A 17,004-nucleotide genomic window follows, 5' to 3' on the forward strand; every position below is an offset into this window, starting at 1 on the left:
TGGTCAATGATAAAGAGTTTGTAAAAGCATCTTCCAAACTGAAACATTTAAACAGTTCTAGTTCTAGAAGCCATTGTTAACTAAAAACCTGGATTGGTATTGATGGCAAAGAATAAGTTTGTGATAATAAAACCTGTCTGAAGTTCACCTGAAGGTGCATATTTAAGTAAATGGTAATGGAAAGTTATCTTGATTCCAATAGGAATCTTCCATTCATTTTAACAAAACAGTTTTCTTCTACTACAAAGGTAAAATGCCTGCTAGTATCTTCATGGTAAAAGTGTAAAAAAAAACCAGTCATTTGATACATAATGTGTTGCATTAAAAATGTTTAAAAATACATAAAAACAAGGGATAAACTTTAACATTGTCGAACTCTCTTGTGCATTCAAACCAGGCCTTGACTACATTGCATGCCTCTCCTTGTGAGTTATTGTCTAGGCTGGTCACAGGCCCCTCAATCAGAAATATTTCCTATATCACACTCCTGGTTGTGCTCCTGAAGTTGACGGAAACCACATTGCAGATTCAAGCTCCTGCAGCAGCCAATGATGGCTTGGTACAGCCAAGTGTACAATGGATATTGCCTCCAGACTGGCACTGTTCCATAGTGCCAGAGAGCACTGTGCACCAGGCCAGTAAAATACTGGAAACTCTCTAGGATCAGCAATGCTATGACTTGCTCACTGTGTGAAGAACATGCAAAGTGGAGCCATGATTACCAGGATACTGTAAGTAAAACTTAAACACAATTGGCATTATGGCCTGCTCCCATGGAGAGATAACATGTAAATTATTACAAACCTGAAACTTAAAACTATTAATTGCAACTCAGAATCCTTATGCATTAAGGAATACAATAATTAATATTAAGTGCTCTACTTTCATCCTGTTTTAAATATATGCCTAATAATTATAATGTTATCTTTTCTATTCTGGATCAGGTACAAAAGTACATTAGACATGTTACATTCCTGGTAACTTCATTTCCTAAATAGTTAATAAGCATGTCTATGAAATAAGATGACGGTCTTAGCTAAACACAATGGAGCCACCAGTGGCTTGCAGGTAGCTGGTTAACTGGTGCCAGGCTCAGCCACCCTGCTACTCGACTGTACTCTTCTGTGTAGCAGAAACGAGGCTTGCTTGCTAGTGATAGGTCAGCTATCGAACAGTCAAAATTACCATAACTATTCAATTAAAACCAAAATGTAAAAAAATTTTATTCTGTAGTTCTGAGCACTCCCACAGCTAAAACTAAGGAAATTTCCAACCTGGTGCACTAATCCTGAATGAAACCAACTGCCCAAAAGGTGCCAATTCACCAGAAGCACCTGATGGAGCACATGAGTGCCAACCATTAAACGGCCTGAAATGCATTTTCAAAACAAAGCTAAGTGCCTAATACTGTTATCTATTACAATTTCTCTTTGACAATAAATAACTTAAAAATATACATATAAATATATATATAGATATATACTGTTCCCCACCAACTTTTACAAAAGAGTGCCATCTTTATAGACACCCAACCTTGTCTACCTCTGTAATCCAACATCCTCTTTCAGAAAACAGGTATTTCAAAATTTTAATTAAGTTTGTTTCTTTCAGAACGAACATCTTATTAACCATATGAAAACTTCATCCAGCTTCATACAGAATGCCAGATCCATCTTCCTCCAGTCAAAATTAAAAAAACAAAGTTTTTGTTAGGTAAGGACTATAACCCATGGCCAGCAGGAAGTAGTTACAGAAGAGAGATCATCTCCCTTCAGCACCCCTTTAAGATTAAAGGCGTAAACTCTCTAAGGGTAAAATAAAAGTAATAAATGGATCTGGAGCTTAACAAGAAATCCACATGAGCACCAATAAGCCCCAGGATGACTGCTGGGGGGCCCCACCCCCAGGATTCTACTGTCCAGGACGAGAACAACTTCTGAAAACAGGATAAACCCCAAATGTTACCCAGGAACCTTCTCTTTGGGCCCTCACTGGGAAATTGATAAGAGGGATAATCAATGAAAACAAAGAACAGCCACCCACCTCATAACTCCGACAATAATTCTGCCAAAGCTTAGCAGGATAAGCTGGCATAAAGGGGGGAAATGATGTCAGTCATGGGTGGGGGGCTGTTCATCTCTTCGTAGATAACCTGAACTGTCTGTGTCCTGACCTGTGCGTTTGGGACAGTGAGAACTGCAGCCCTGCCCTTGGTAACCATGACAACAACTGCAGTCCCAGAGAAACAGTTTAGCAATGCAAACTCTATGGACTTTAAATATTCAGGGAAAATGCAAACCAAATGTGCTAAAAGCTTATCTAGAATGTATGAAGTCCATGCTAAAAGCTTACCTAGGAAGTGGAAGACATATGTTAATTCAAGCCTATTGAGCATGGAAACAAAGAACCATTTGGCCCTTCCTCTGTATCAAAAGAGCTCAAAAATCTTGTTCAGGGCTTGGATTTTGAATGAGAAGCTCCGAGCACGGCTGGGGATAAATAAATCCATTTTCCTTCCCCAAATTATTCCTGAGTTCTGGCCTTTCTATACACAAATAATTGAACCTCTCTGGATTTCTACAACAATATCACCTGCCATTTTGTAACGCTAACCTGCAAATCAGTTCACATGATGGCCAAATTTGAACTGGCACTTTTTACCTAAACTTTTGGCTTAGGTGGGCTTGGACCCTTTTTGAACTACACCTGATTTTGCTTCCTTAATGAGAGCTGCATGAACAACTCTGGTAAGCAGAATTAGTCTCTTATGTACTCAGTGTTCCTACAGTGAATGGTGACGTGATGAACTGAAGCCCAGAGTTCAGTTTTAGTCTAAGACATCTGGAAGACAATTTTACCCACGGTAGGTTGTCAGCCTGTTTGAGGCTCCAGCTCTGAGAACTATTCCTGGGGGCATATGCTCAGAGCCTTCTCAGGCGTGACTCAGTTCTGATGACCAGGATTTCACGTTCAGTAGCAGGCACTCACTGGCATAATACTATGCTTCTGCAGGGTGTGTTTTTACCCTCTGAGTCTAGAGCCTTAACTCACCTTCACAAAGGAAAGAATCATCGATAATTATATGACCAAAGGGAACACCTTAAATTGTGTTCTTCCTTCTCCCAAGGAGGGTGAATAGGAAACTGATAGCATCAACCATCAGCTGGTGTTGGACTCCTGATAGTCTCCAGGTAGGGTGAGCTGAGCTCGTGCTGTACCCTCAGGTGTGGCCATGTGGAAGGACATCTATGAATGACTCTATCTCCTCCAGATGGTTTTGAAACAATGGGCTAAGATCGGGAGGATTTGGTGTTTTCAGCTACGCTGTGCATCCCAGAGTTGATTCAATGCAGAAATAAAGTCAGCAACTTGGTTGGGAAAAAATGATTCCCTTGTGCTTCAGCTGCCTGTATCAGACAAGGCAGTCAAGTTGCATTAAGTCGGGAAAGAAATAGATGTGAAAGGACTGCACTGACAGTTTCTTTCCATGGCTTTCCTGAGGATCCAGCAGGATTTTAATCTCAGAGGGGCCATACTCCAGAGCATGGAGCCTGGTCATCCCATCTGGCTCTTACCTTTCCTCGGGAGGAGTCCTTGGGGACTGGCTACTCTTCTTTGCAACTTGGAAGTTGCCGGGCAGTTCCCCTTGGCTTCCTATGTGCTCAGGATATACGCAGAAACTTAAAAACCCACCCACATAAGACATTCAGTAAAGAAAATCTGTTTTCTCCAACAGCCCTTAGAATGTATTCCAAGGACAAATAATTTATCATTGATTGATATAGGCAGTGGGTGGGTGGGCTGTTCGTCTCTTCATAGGTAACCTGACTGAGTTGTGCATCTGGGACAGTGAGAACTGCAGCCCTGCCCTTGGTAACCATGACAACAACTCCAGTCCTGGAGAAACAGTTTAGCAATGCAAATTCCATGGACTTTACGTATTCAGGGAAAATGCAAACCAAAGTTGCTAAAAGCTTATCTAGAATGTATGCAGTCCATGCTAAAAACTTACCTAGGATGTGGAAGACATATGTTAATTCAAGCCTATTGAGCATGGAAACAAAGAACCATTTGGCCCTTCCTCTGTATAAAAAGAACTAAAAAATCTTGTTCAGGGGAAGCTGACTTGGCCCAATGGGTAGGGAGTCCGTCTACCACATGGGAGGTCCGCGGTTCAAACCCCGGGCCTCCTTGACCCGTGTGGAGCTGGCCCACGCGCAGTACTGATGCGCGCAAGGAGTGCTGTGCCACACAGGGGTGTCCCCGCATAGGGGAGCCCCACGCACAAGGAGTGCACCCCATAAGGAGAGCCACCCAGCGCGAAAGAAAGTGAAGCCTGCCCAGGAGTGGCGCCACACACATGGAGAGCTGACACAACAAGATGATGCAACAAAAAGAAACACAGATTTCCAGTGCCACTGATAAGGATAGACGTGGTCACAGAAGAACACACAGCCAAAAGCAAATGGACACAGAGAGCAGACAACTGGGGGGGGGGGGGCGGGGAAGAGAGAAATATATAAAAAATAAATCTTTTTAAAAAAAAATCTTGTTCAGGGTTCAGATTTTGAATGAGAAGCTCCGAGCTGAGCCGGTCATAAATAAACCCATTTTCCTTCCCCAAATTATTCCTGAGTCCTGGCCTTTCTATATGCAAATAATTGAACCTTTCAACTTCTACAACATTTTGGGGGCTCTCCCAGGATTTGTAGGTGAAGGCCAGAGATGGTAGCATTTTGCTGCCCCTTCCAGATCCCTGAGGAAGCCAGGAGGACTCAGGCGAACCCCAACCTGGGTGCCCCAGGATTACATTTAATCCAGAAAAGATGTGGGCTCCACCAGAAGGTTCCCGGAGAAAATTGAGGGCAATGGAAGTTCTGAAGAAAAATTCTGGGAAAGAAAAGAACTCCAAACATGGAAGCAGGTAAGACTGCCTGGGGGAGCAGAGTCTGGAAAGCCCTAGCTTTAATTGCTAGGGGAGAGGCCGATCACCTCCCAAGAGAACCCCAGTACCTCCAGAAATTTGGGGGGAAGCCATTCTCTCTAGGTCTGAAAAAAAGGAGAAAAAAAAAGGGAAAAAGCCTGGTGTTTGGGGTTTGTCTAACTGCATGTTAGAGTTTGGTACTGGTCTTGTCGCCACTGAGATTATAAAGGCTTAATTACAATAGGAAGGGATGTTTATAGGTTTGAGTCCTAACGTCCTGGAAATTGGTCCGGATTTTGAAAAACTTGGTTACAGGAAAATGAATCGGCTTTTCTAGTGAAGCTTGGTCCCTAACGTCCTGGAAATTGGTCCGGATTTTGAAAAACTTGGTCACAGGAAAATGAATCGGCTTTTCTAGTGAAGCTTGGTCCGGGTATAAAGTTAAACAGGGAAAAAGGTCTAGCTGGAATTTTTTGTTATGGCGCTGAATTGCGAATGCAATTGCGAACGCATTCGCTTCATATCAGTTGTTAATGTTAAGTGTTCTCTCTTTCTAAAGTTTGTAATGGCTGTGGGGGCAGCCGTGCTGAAGAAGATATGCATAAAACTTGTAGGTCAGATTAATGAGTTTTGTGCTTCTGTCTGTGTCAGTTCAATGCTATGTTGGAGTTGTGTGGTTATGTAAAGTGGTAGAATTTGGTTCAGCTGGAACCCTTCCTTGCCACTGGTGAAGAAGTGAGTTGATTGTAGTCTATAAAACAAAACCGCAGAGTGAGTGTGTGTGCGCATGCTCTGCTATCTTGCCTCTCTGGGCCGGCCGGTTTGCGGGAACTCAGGGATTGTCTGTGTCTGTGTCAGCGTCATGCCCCTGAGTTTGTTGGAGCTGGCCCAGTCAGGGTGGCTGGTGGAGCCAGTGACTTGAATCATAGCCCTGCCAGGATAGGGGGTCCCCAGGAAAAGCGCCAAATTTGGAGGGTTCTTGCGGGCTAATTTTAGCAGCCTGGACCTCGCCACCATTATCTTCCTCCCCTCCTCCCTTTAGGAGGATGCGTGATAAAAGCAGAAAGCTGGGAAGGGGGAGCGGCTTGCCCCTTCCCAGTCAGTCCACACCTTCTATTCTTAAGCAACATTCCTATCAAATCACTGATCCTGGAAGAGGGGCGGTAAGGGAAACCTCTCTCTTTATAAGTCAACGCTTTGAAAAGTTTAAAGCTGTAAATTGGTAAAATACCTTGGTCTAAGGAAAGAGGCTATTGCTTGAAAACAATAGACCTCTAATCACTTGAGAGCCCTTTTAATTGTCTGGCTGGAGACCTCACCAGTAAGGGTCGTAAAACTGCAGGAAAAAGGGGGGGATAAACCTCAATTTTAAAATCTGTGTTTGGCTTTGTCAGTCACTTGTGCCTAAGAATTCAGAGTAAAGGGTAGTTTAAAAATGAATCTTTAGAGGCCAATACTCTCTTGCTGGTGAATTAAATGCACAACTCGCCTTTGAGAATTTGTTCCCTTACTAGGAAAAGGCAGAACTTCACAGAATTGTTACTAATAAAAGTCTTGTAACTTAATTAATAAAGGTATCCAATTCACCTTAAGGTTAAAACTTAACGAGGGAAGCAGACTTGGCCCAATGGAGGTCCGCAGTTCAAACCCTGGGCCTCCTTGACCCGTGTAGAGCTGGCCCATGCGCAGTGCTGATGCACGCAAGAAGTGCCCTGCCACGCAGGGGTGTCCCCCGCATAGGGGAGCCCCACGCGCAAGGAGTGTGCCCCATAAGGAGAGCCACCCAGTGCGAAAGAAAGTTCAGCCTGCCCAGGAGTGGTGGCTGCACACACGGAGAGCTGACACAAGATGACGCAACGAGAATAGACACAGGTTCCAGGTGCCGCTGACAACAATACAACAATAGAAGCAGACACAGAAGAACACACAGCGAATGGAGACAGAGAGCAGACAACTGGGTTGGGGGGAAAGGGGAGAGAAATAAAAAAATAAGTCTTTAAAAAAAAACTTAATGAAAATTGTAACTAAGTTAAGATAATTTATAGATGCATTTACATTATAAAATAGCAGAAAGATAATAACTGAAATTATAACAGGGTGGATCTAACCTGAACCTATTATTGTCAGTACAAATTCTAAACTAACCTTACCTTTATTTATGGTCACTTCAAGCCTAACCTCACCCCTGCCTTTGCTTATGGTTATTTCGTAAGTTTCTGCCCCGATAGCCAGGGAAAAGCACATGTGAGACATCCCTGTCTCCTGTCCTACTGGTACTAGTGACCCTGCTTTCTCTCATGATTCCGAGTGTGGACTGAATTGCTGCCTGGTGGAATTCTTAACCCTCGGGGTTGAACGTCCCCTGGAGTTTTATTATCTCCAAGGACTGGAAAATAAAGGAGATCACCTGCCCTGACTGTCAGGGTTCCTAAGAGTGGCAATGCATGAGAGAAACCAGTCTCCCTGAGGCTTCAATAGCCTTGGTAAATAAACATAGAATTAGTCTTGCTCATCCAAAGTCTGCTAAAGTTAAAGTAAAATATAAAGTTCTGAAACAAAAGAAAATTGTATTGAAGCATTGGGAACATTTTGGTTACAAGCCATTAGTTAAGAAACAAAATTCTTGTGCAAAACTGCATGGTCATAGTGCAAATTAAGAAAAAACCTTTCAGGAGTCTTTGAATTGTTTTGTAATCACACTTATTTTGTAAAAAAAAAATGAAAATTTTAAGTAACTAAGTTATGTTTCTGTGTCAAACTATTCATGTCTGCCTATTTGCTCAAATTGTTGGAGTTAAATATGCAGTTATATAAGTAATATATATATTTCTTAAACCCAAATTAAACTAAACGGTATATAAAATAATGCAAATTATAAGTAACATCAATGAGTTGTGTTTCTCTGTCTAACTCTATTTGTGCCTGCCTATTTGCTCAGTGTATGTTTTCATGCACCAGGATAATAATATCAAATTAACAAATGAAAATTCTTAAAAGAGCTCTATTCAAATTGTCAAAAATTAAATATGCAGTTATATATGTGAATAAATATTCCTGGAGCCCAAATTAGACTAAGCAGGATGGAAAGGTCATATAGAAATCTGATTATAGGAACTATTGCAAGAGTTTTGAGGGCGGGACTAGGTGTGGCGGATTAAACCTGTCTACTAGGCTGGGAATTAAGAAGCAGTTTGCCCTGTAATTCCCCAGTTTAAACCTTTTGTCAGCCTTAAAATAAGGGTGGTTAGTGGTTCTGTTGCCAAATTTCAGTAAATAAAAGAAGGTCCATAAAAGCTTTCCTGGATTATGATTTTAAAAATTATGCATTTGTAATGTGTTTTGGAACCTGGTAGTCAGTATGTTTTTAAAATTATTCACAGTTTCAGAACTTAAACAAAGAAAAGAGGTTTTGGCTTCCTGCAGGGAAAGGGGGGAGGGCGTTCCTTGCATAGACTACAATGGTTTCAGTTTTATTTAGCTTGGGTGTAATCTCCCTTAGTTTATAAATTGCCTATTAAATAAATTAACATTGTATGTACAAAATCTTTGGAGTAATGAAAATTCTAAGTTCATTTTAATGAAATTAAGCTAAAGAAAAAATTGCAGATATCCTCTCTTAAATGAATAATGTAAATTTCTTTGGTTGGTAATTGTAATTTAATAAGTTTATTTAAATGTAAGGGAGCTAGTGTATGTGGTTGTGGTCAATTATAAAGAGTGTGTAAAAGCATCTTCCAAACTGAAACATTTATACAGTTCTAGAAGCCATTGTTAACTAAAAACCTGGATTGGTACTGATGGCGAAGAATAACTTCGTGATAATAAAACCTGTCTGAAGGTCACTGAAAGGAGCATATTTAAGTAAATGGCAATGAAAAGTTAACTTAATTCTACGGGAATCTTCCATTTTCATTTTAACAATGAAAAATAGTTTTTCCTTCTACTACTAAGGTAAAACTCATGGCAAAGTATAAAAAATACATATAAACAAAGTCATTTGATATATAATGTGTTGCACTAAAAATGTTTAAAAATATATAAAATCAAGGGGTAAACTTTAACATTGTTAAACTGTCTTGTCAAACCAGGCCTTGAATACATTGCAGGGTGCCTCTCCATGTGAGTAATTGGCTAGGCTGGTCACGGACCCTTCAAATAAAAATGTTTACTATATCAACCTGTGGGTATGCTCCTGAAGTTGAGGGAAACTACGGTGCAGTTTCAAGCTCCTGCAAGTAGCCAATGATGGCTCAGTACAGCCAATGTACAATAGATATCACCTCCAGACTGGCACTGTTCCATAGTGCCAGAGAGCACTATGCTCCAGGCCGGTAAAATGCTGCAAACTGCCTTCTTGGCTTCTCTCTAGGATCAGTGATGCTGTGACTTGCTCACAGTGCGAAGAACATGCTAAGTGGAGCCATGTAAGTAAAACTTAAACACAATTGGCCTTACAGCCTGCTCCCATGGAGAGAGAACATGTAAAGTATTACAAACCTGAAACTTAAAACTATTAATTGCAACTCAGAATCCTTATGCGTTAAGTAATACATTAACATTAAGTGCCATACTTTTATCCTGGTCTAAATATATGCCTAATAATTATAATGTTATCTTTTCTATTCTGGATCAGGTACAAAAGTACATTAGACATGTTAAATTCCTGGTAACTTCATTTACTAAATAGTTAAACATGTCTATAAAATAAGGTGGCGGTCTTAGCTGGAAACAATGGGGCCACCAGTGGCTTGCAGGTAGCTGGCTAATTGGTGCCAGGCTCAGCCACCCTACTACTCCACTGTACTCTACTGTGTAGCAGAAACGAGGCTTGCTTGCTAGTGATGGGTCACCTATTGAACAGTCAAAATTACCAAAAACTATTCAATTAAAACCAAAATGAAAAAAACAACAACTTTATTCTGTAGCTCTGAGCACTCCCACAGCTAAAAAAACCTAAGGAAATTTCCAACTTGGTGCACTAATCCTGAACGAAACCAACTGCCCAAAAGATGCCAATTCACCAGAAGCACCTGATAGAGCACATGAGTGCCAACCATTAAACGGCCTGAAATGCATTTTCAAAACAAAGCTAAGTGCCTAATACTGTTATCTATTACAATTTCCCTCTGAAAATAAATATCTTAAAATATATATATATATATATATACTATTCTCCACTAACTTTTAAAAGGGGTGCCATCTTTATAGGTACCTAAACTTGTCTACCTCTGGAATCCAATGACCGCTTTTAAAAACAGGTGTTCCAAATTTTTAATTAAGTTTGTTTCTTTAGGAATGAACATCTTATTAAACATATGAAAACTTCATCCAGCTTCATACAGAATGCCAGATCCATCTTCCTCCAGTCAAAATAAAGTTAACAGTTTTTACACCTTGTTAGGGAAGAACTACAACCCATGACCAGCAGGAAGTAGCTACAGAAAAGAGATCATCTCCCTTCAGCACCCCTTTAAGATTAAAGGTGTAAACTCTCTAAGGGTAAAATAAAATTAATAAATGGATCTGGAGATTAACAAGAAATCCACATGAGCACCAATAAGCCCCAGGATGACTGCTGGGGGGCCCCACCCCCAGGATTCTACTGTCCAGGATGAGAACTTCTTCTGAAAACAGGATAAACCCCAAATGTTACCCAGGAACCTTCTCTTTGGGCCCTCACTGGGAAACTGATAAGAGGGATAAGCAATGAAAATAACGAACAGCCACCCACCTCATAACTCCGACAATAATTCTGCCAAAGCTTAGCAGCATAAGCTGGCATAAAGGGGGGAAATGATGTCGGTTATGGGTGGGGGGCTGTTCATCTCTTCGTAGATAACCTGAGCTGTATGTGTCCTGAGCTGTGCGTTTGGGACAGTGAGAACTGCAGCCCTGCCCTTGGTAACCATGACAACAACTCCAGTCCTGGAGAAACAGTTTAGCAATGCAAACTCTATAAACTTTAAATATTCAGGGAAAATGCAAACCAAATGTGCTAAAAGCTTATCTAGAATGTATGAAGTCCATGCTAAAAGCTTACCTAGGATGTGGAAGATATATGCTAATTCAAGCCTATTGAGCACAGAAACAAAGAACCACTTGGCCCTTCCTCTGTATAAAAAGAGCTCAAAAATCTTGTTTGGGGCTCAGATTTTGAATGAGAAGCTCTGAGCTGAGCCGGTCATAAATAAACCCATTTTCCTTCCCCAAATTATTCCTGAGTCCTGGCCTTTCTATACACAAATGATTGAACCTCTCTTGACATCTATAACAGCAAGACATTTAGTAAAGAAAATCAATTCCCTCAACAGCCCTTAGAATGTATTCCAAGGACAAATAATTTATCATTGATGAGGTACGCTTTATTTTCTGAGCTATCACATTCCTCTTTACTAGCCTAGGTAGTTCAATACCTGACTCGGTGGTCTTCACAGATGTCACCACCCATGGAAGAAGAATCCTCTATTTGCCCAGAACCAGAGGGACACAGGACTTACTAGGTGCAAAGAAACGGATGGTCAATGTTTTGTTGTAGCTGCCGCTGTTCTTTTAATTCCAGAAAGCTTCTTCCTGGGCTATTAAAAATAGAATTCCAGAGCCTCAGGAAGCAAAGAAGATAAACAGCCATTTTACACAAACTGAAGAGAAGCGACTCTGTTTTGTGGACAGAAGAAGTGCTTGATGCCCACAGCTATAACCTGAAAGAATAATTTCACAGCTTGGGTGGAAGGCATGCTCCTTGTCTCTGACTTAGACCTATCACCCCATTGCCTCTTCCACCCATGACCTCTATCGCCATCTTCAGGATGGTTGAAGTAGCACCTATTATTGATTGAGCACTTATGTGACAGGCTGATTTAAGTGCTTTACTTGAATTATTTCCATTCATTCCTTCTACTTCTATTTTCTTAAATCTTCAGTGAACAAAGGACATAGACTATTGCCATAACTTCATCCTCAAATCTACTATACTGAAAGATTTCAGGAAACATGTTGAATTTATATGTAAAAATCATGCAAAAGCATATTACATATGCAGGATGTATAATGCAGTTCTAGTAAAATAAGTCTGATTTCTTACCTCATATCCTGGTTAATCCCATATAATCCCTGCATGGTTTTACTGTCCAATCATTCTACTTCCAATACTGCAAAATATACCCTAATATTGTCCATTATTTCACTTCCACATTACCCTGCTACTTTGGCCTTTATTTTTTCTTTCCATTACTCAAACCATAAATCAGCTTAAATGTTCCCTATGAAATTGTAAATACAACTATTTAGGAGGTATCTTGCTTTTTAAGGGAAAAGACCTGGCAAGTGGACTTGGAAAAGTGGGCATGGAGGGAAGTATGGCTGTAGCTCAGACCCGCTGCTCAGCTCAAAATGCTGCAACCCAGTGTTTACCGGAAATGGAGCCAGAACAAGCATAGCACATACCCCATGTTCTCAGAGTCGCTCACTGCTCACCGAACTCCTTTTTCTTTGTGTTGTTTGGAAGCAAAGCCAAGAGGCCCCGGGCACCCACTAAGCCAAGGCACAGGCCGGTTAAAGTGTACGACCCAGAGAAGCCATGCCTTTACCCACCAGGAGCACTGCTTTTCAGAGAGTGAGAAGGACCTTGAACTGATTTGCTCGTGACCTGTTCTAGACTCCCTTTAGTGCCCAGTCGGTTAAAGAAAAGGGAATGTTGTCAAGAAAAAGAAAGTGAAAGCACAAACAAACAAAAGAACACCTCTAGTTACTGATTTTAAACCTCTGGTGCAGCAGGCATGGGCCATGGCTAAAGGTGCTTGGATGGCGTCCTTTACTTCAGCTTAAAGCTATGGCAAAGGGATATCTTCACTGGTAAAGATTTTGAATAATGTGCGTTGTAACCAAGACTACGAGACTTTCAGAAATCATGGGATAGCAAGTATTTTTGATAGTTTCTTGCCCAATTCCAGCTGATGTGTGGCAACGTTCTTGAATGATTGATTCTAGAGTTAAATTATAAAGAATTTTGAATACATATATTATACACATACACACACATAAATATATGTACACACACATACATATATATAATTGAAATAGCATAGCATTAATACGATAAAATTTGAACTGTTCAGGCTCATCTGTGAAGGAGGAAGTTCCCTTCTCTTACCACATAATTTTAGGGTATGATTTTGATATCATGTAAGCCACCACGATGAACTCTTATAGATATGGTCTTGTTGCAAACTTAGCACATTTAAAAATTTTTTCAAATGTCATTTCTAGCTGCAGTTCAATTTGAGTGCTCTGTAAGAGGTGAGGTAGGACAAAACCAAGAAACCCTAAATCAACATTTTACACATTCTAGAATATCTGGTAACCACAGAAGTCCAAAAATTAGAAAAACTGAACCATGTGAGAAAGGGACTTTGACTGTCTTAAGCATCCTCTCCCTCTAAACTTGACGTTGTCCCAGGTAAGGGGTAATTACCCATTTTTTAAATTTGGAAAACACGATTTTCCAAGCCCCATGGCTTGGGGTTTCCTTCTGTCTTGCTTCCTGAACTGTGCCAACTGGGGTCCCCTCTGGAAGGCTGCTGTGGTTTGCTGTTCGTAGTGAGCATTCCGTGAGTCACACGGGGGGCTGTCACCCAGAGACCTGTGGTGACTCAGTCCCAGCTCCACGGTGGCGTGGCGGCCACCACACCGCGGACGCGCACCTCTGGAACGGAAGTTCACGGCCGAGGAGGCGGGTTCACGGCCGAGGAGGCGGGTTCACGGCCGGCCGAGGAGGGGGGTTCACAGCCAAGGAGGCGGATTCACGGCCGAGGAGGCGGATTCACGGCCGAGGAGGGGGGTTCACGGCCGAGGAGGCGGGTTCACGGCCGAGGAGGGGGGTTCACGGCCGAGGAGGCGGGTTCACGGCGGAGGAAGTGGGCTTCAAGCTGAGGAGGTGAGTTCACGGCCGAGGAGGCGGGTTCACAGCTGAGGAGGTGAGTCACGGCCGAGGAGGTGGGTTCACAGCTGAGGAGGTGAGTCACGGCCGAGGAGGTGGGTTCAAGCTGAGGAGGGGGGTTCAAGCTGAGGAGGTGAGTCACGGCCGAGGAGGTGGGTTCACGGCCGAGGAGGGGGTTCACGGCTGAGGAGGTGGGTTCAAGCTGAGGAGGCGGGTTCACGGCCGAGGAGGTGGGTTCAAGCTGAGGAGGGGGGTTCAAGCTGAGGAGGTGAGTCACGGCCGAGGAGGGGGGTTCACGGCCGAGGAGGGGGGTTCACGGCCGAGGAGGTGCGTTCACAGCTGAGGAGGTGAGTTCACGGCCGAGGAAGTGGGCTTCAAGCTGAGGAGGTGAGTCACGGCCGAGGAGGCGGGTTCACGGCCGAGGAGGCGGGTTCATAGTGAAGAGGAGAGTGAGGGACACACACGTGCCTCCGGGGCCCAGCAGGCTGCTTGAGCTCCTCCTCTGGAAGGCGTAAAGTCAGGAGTCAACCCATCAGCGATTCAGCCAAGTTCCTCATCTGTACGTTAAAGAGCAAAGCCCTAGTTTTGTGATTTATTCGAATTATCGGAACGTTTTGAACATTTAAAAAGGGGCATTGCTGGCGCCACCTAGTGGGGCTCTTGTAAATCTCAAGCCTCATGCTGAGTCTTTCAAATCAAGGTGTTTTCTGCGGTAAAGGTCTTAATTTTGTGAGGTAGGGATGGCCGCTGTCTTCCTGTGAGGCCTAGTACGATGTGTAATATGTGAGTTTTCCTGGCTCCAGATGTACTGCTCTCTCCACGTCCTTGTCAAAATCCTCTCAGCAGGGAAGGGTCTGAGAGAGGGGGCTGCTCTGCAGAGGCAGGCCGGCGAAGGAGGGGTCGTCGTTACGAGCTGACCAAACTCCACCCACGCTGTCGCTAATATAATAATCATAATAACAATAATAGACTAATAATACTAAATTTTTCCATGGATTAAAAAAATTTTTTTTGTTTGTTTTTTGTGGTTATTTTTTTGAGGTCCCGTGCCAGGGATTGAACCCTGGGCCGGCGCTCAACCACCGAGCTACACCCGCTCCCCTTTCCATGGATTTTCAAAAAAGTTTATTCTATTGCTATACACACTACCTAACACTTCCCCTTTTAACCACGTTCAGATATGTGCGTCAGTGCTGTTATGTGTGTTCGCAATGTTGTGCTGCCATCACCACCACCCATTACCAAAGCATTTCCATCATTCCAAATAGGAACCCTGTATTTTTTTTTTCTTTTTTTTTTTATTGACTTTGTAATAATATTACATTAAAAATATATATGTGAGGTCCCATTCAACCCCACCCCCCCACCCCCCCCTCTCCCCCCCCAACAACACTCGTTCCCATCATCATGACACATCCATTGGATTTGGTAAGTACATCTTTGGGCACCTCTGCACCTCATAGACAATGGTCCACATCATGGCCCATACTCTCCTCCATTCCATCCAGTGGGCCCTGTGAGGATCCACGATGTCCGGTGATCACACCCGAGGCGCCATTCAGGGCAGCTCCACGTCCCAAATACGCCCCCACCTCTCATCTCTTCCTGCCCTTCCCCATACCCATCGTCCACCATGTCCACTTTTCCCAATCCAATGCCACCTCTTCTCTGTGGACATTGGATTGGTTGTGTCCATTGCACCTCTATGTCAAGAGGAGGCTCAGATTCCACATGGATGCTGGCTGCCATCCTCCCATTTTCAGTTGTAATCACTCTAGGCTCCATGGTGTGGTGATTGTCCTTCTTCAACTCCATCTTAGCTGAGTGTGGTAAGTCCAATAAATCATATTGTAGGTGCTGGAGTCTGTTGAGGCTCAGGACCTGGCTATCACATTATCAGTCCAGAGATTCAAATCCCCTAACTATATCTTAAACCCCAACGTTAACTGCACCTCCAGCAGATTAGTATGAAAGTCTTATGAAGGGAGATCCCATCTGAGTCCAGATTCATCACACATAAACACCATTTCCAGAGATGGGCCATCTGCCCTGGTAGTAAACCCCATCGGCCATGACCATAACTCTCATGGGTCTCTTTAGCCTTCATAGGAACCAATATCTGGGGGTTGTATCTGCTTTATCTGTCTCTCTGACTCTGCTCAGTTGTGCATGAGGGCAATCCTTCGGCCAGCCTCCAGACTCTTTTTTAGAAACTCGTAGCCATATAAACTCATTTCTCCTTTCCATTTCCCCCTTACTTTAGGTCAAACAGCATTTTAAAGTCATGTTGTTTTATGTAGACATGGATATTCTGCTGATCCGCATTGAACCTTCCATATAAGGTCCTTTTCCAGTTGCATCATCAGTTGGTATTTGATAGTGGTCCCTCGTTGCCGGGAGGCTCATCCCCGGGTGTCATGTCCCACGCTGGAGGGAAGGCATTGCATTTACATGCTGAGTTTGGCTTCGAGACTGGCCACATTTGAGTAACATGAAGGCTGACAGGAGGAAATTCCCAGGCACAATGTTGCTCTAGGCCTTGTTCTTATTTTAGTTTTATCAGCTCACAAGCATAGTTTAAAGGATAGATAAAGAACTTGGATAAAGTTAGATAAAGAACTTAGATAAAGAATGTTGACTTGAAAAAATTCCATATCCTATCCTTTTTTTCCCCCCCCCCCCCCTAATTATTCAACGTTTCTTCGTAGGAGTCCTAGACCACAGCATTGCATATATATAATATACAGCACTCCCATACATTCACCACAACACCTTTTTCCTTCCACAGCGATACTCTTACACCCTATTCACATCATATTTACTTAAGGTGATGTACAGAGTCTGAGATATTAGCTTTCTAACATGGTAATATCTGTGCTTACATTATGGTGCATACTTTAGGATACACAGTTCTTTACATTTTTAGTTCTCCTATGTTTTACATTATGGTTTACATTATCAGTCTGTCGTCTCCTATATGTTATGGTGTAATATTACATGTTTTATATCCATCCTTGTGTACTCTCAAGAAACTCCTCCCTTGCCCCCCATTTACTTTGGTTCCACACATTTAACGTCCATTTTCCCTTCCACCTTGGTGCCCACAGTGACAGTCAACCTCCGTTTCCTGAGGAGCCACTTCCAG

Source organism: Dasypus novemcinctus, chromosome 27 (genome assembly GCF_030445035.2).
Source record: "Dasypus novemcinctus isolate mDasNov1 chromosome 27, mDasNov1.1.hap2, whole genome shotgun sequence".
Lineage (NCBI taxonomy): Eukaryota > Metazoa > Chordata > Mammalia > Cingulata > Dasypodidae > Dasypus > Dasypus novemcinctus.